Source organism: Poecilia reticulata, linkage group LG4 (assembly GCF_000633615.1).
Source record: "Poecilia reticulata strain Guanapo linkage group LG4, Guppy_female_1.0+MT, whole genome shotgun sequence".
Lineage (NCBI taxonomy): Eukaryota > Metazoa > Chordata > Actinopteri > Cyprinodontiformes > Poeciliidae > Poecilia > Poecilia reticulata.
In genome coordinates this window covers 22,147,635-22,150,376 of record NC_024334.1, presented here as the reverse complement: position 1 = coordinate 22,150,376, position 2,742 = coordinate 22,147,635, and the positions used below count along the sequence as shown (strand labels likewise).

At 35.8% G+C, this 2,742-nt stretch overlaps 1 long non-coding RNA gene across 5 annotated transcripts in view; it reads right to left on the bottom strand.

The window, feature by feature from the left end:
* LOC103463697 (uncharacterized) overlaps positions 1 to 2,742 on the bottom strand; it is a 51,032-nt gene that overhangs the window by 27,423 nt on the left and 20,867 nt on the right. The gene's annotated exons all lie outside the window — the stretch shown is intronic.

The window sequence follows — 2,742 nt, the reverse complement described above, 5'->3', positions numbered from 1 at the left end:
TAGATAGATAGATAGATAGATAGATAGATAGATAGATAGATAGATAGATAGATAGATAGATAGATAGATAGATAGATAGATAGATAGATAGATAGTTTTTTTTTTTTTTGCAAAGCTCTTTCCTGAAGAGAATGTAATTCAGCATAGCACACACTACAAAGAGGTACATTTTGAAAGTTTGCACCTACAGCTCTATAATTTAAGCACATAAAATGCAACCAGACATGTGCATTTCCCGCCCATAGTCCATCTGTGGAGATCATAGAGTTTGAAAATCTCCAGTCTTTAAGAGACCCCGGCATCCATTGCCCCTTTTTGTAAAAGCACTGGAAATGATACTACATGTGGAGTACATCCTGTCTTCCATTGTTATTGCCTTCACTCTCTCTATAAAAGGCCTACCTGCCTTCAGGGGCCACAACAGGCAGGCAAATGAACGCAGTAGCGCATTACAGAGCCATACTTTCCTGTCCCTTTGTGTTCAGTAATTGCCACAATGCATCTTCTCGTCCAGCTAATTAAGTGAGTCTTCCCCATTGTCTCCCACTGCTATCACCTCTTCACACAGCCGGGGTACGGGGAGGGGAAAGAGGGGAAAAGAGAGGATTCGTAAAAGAAAGAAACAGGAGGAGTAAGTAGGCAGTAGTCAGAAGACACGGTGAGAATGAAGACGAAACAAAGAAAGGAGGAAAGGCAGAGATTTGTGTCTGCATGCTAATAAATGTTTACCAGTTGGAAAAGGTGCCTGCTGTCTGTGTTTGCTGGTGGGTTGAACTTTACAGCTGTCAGATGGAAATTATACTCCATTAAATCAATCTGTGAGCGGAGAAATTGATTATATTTTACCCAGCCCGCAACATTTGACAAATTATGCCTTTAAACACTAAAAACCTGGAGCGTTAACCACTTTAAATGTGGTAACTGTTATTTTACATAGGGTTTCCATACGTAGAACAGAACATGCGCTTGTTAATGATGTCAGTGTATACAAGGGTAAAAAAAAGGAATGATTTTAAAACTGCTCAAATTAACCTTAATACAGTTCCTTCGGTTCAAAGTCTGTTAAATGTTGGACACAGGCTGTCCCTGTCTGTGTGCACTCAGAGTCTCCATCTCCAATTCACTCGAGCTGCTGTCCTGCAAGTTTTAGATGCATCCCTGCTGCAACACACCTGAATCGAATGAGAAGCTTACTACTAGATGTCTGCAGAACCAGAGGACATGCAGGTAATTCATCCATTTGATTCAGTTGCATAAGATCAGGGCTGCATATAGAACTTGCAGGACATTAGTTCATTTAGAACTGGGGTTGGAGACCACTGGTGTGGAGCAAAACAAAACAAAACAAAACACAACACTGCCTATCCCCCACCCATTGGTGTATGGAAATCTTTTCATTTCTAAAAAATGCATTTAGCTTGTAAATGAAAATTAAAGACGATCCACCCGTGACTCAAAGCACTGCTTGAAATAATAAAAAAAGATATAATAATATTATGTACAATTAATTCCATGTCTACTTGAAACCCCCTGTTACATTTCAAAGGTCTACATTTTATATATATATATATATATATTTATTTTATTTTATTATAATAAATGTAATAATCAATATGCTAGATAACTGTTCCAGCAGCAGCAATAATTATTGATTTTTGGTATGAATAATAGCTATTCTATTATGTATTTCATTTCTATTTCCATTTTTTTGGGATAGGTCCTGTGAAGTTGCAAGAGTTTTGTTTCTTAAATTTGTACAATGAAAATCCCATACAAACTCACGTCTACTGCAAAGTGGTTTATGTCTTAAAGCATTGTAAACATATTTATTTTACAAATCTGTTTAGTGTGCACATTGTGCCAGAACTTTAGTTTGCATTTTTACAGTGACAATGCAAACTTTTAATTTCTGTATATTAAATTAAATCCATTAACTTTATTCTATGAACCTTATTAGAATTTTAATGCAGAAATATGCATTTAGACCCTCAATAAGGCATTTTAGTGTGTAATTAATTTGATTGTTTGTTAAGGTTTCCCTAAACTTAAGTTCAATTCAAGTAGAAGCAAGATTCAGACTCAGTGTAAATCTTAAAGCAAATCCAAACACTCACATGGAAACTGGAATTCAACTGTACAGTTTTTCATATCAGAAACTACATACTTACTTACAAAGTCAAACCATGAATTCTATAAATAAAGATAAAAATACATGTAAGATTCCTCAAAAAGAAAAAAAAAACACAAAGGATGACTTCACTGAAAAAAGGCCATTTCTGTTCGCTCTTAAAGTGTTGTAGAGAGGTACGTCAACGTCTAAAGCAGTAACTGGGAGCACTTACAAAATTAAAATCACTAAAATCTACCCTCTAAGTGCATTATATTGGTACCTAAAAGCAGTTCTGCACAATATTAAGAAAATTCAATTGCGATATGATTGTGAGATTCTTTCGAATTTACAGTTTGGTAAATTTGTGCATCTCTACTTGAAATCGTGCGTTTTGTAGCTCTATACTGATGCACAACTTGACACTTATTGTACAGAACTTATAATAAACCAAACAAATGTGTTCATATTTTCTTAACATTATTGCTGTTGAGATCCTTTGTGTTGTCTACGCTGAGCTACTAGAAGACAAAGACCAGCAAACTCATCTAAATTTCAGTTTGTTGAAAAGTTGCTAAAGAAGGCCAGAACAACCTAACACACACACGCACGCACACACACACACACACACGCAC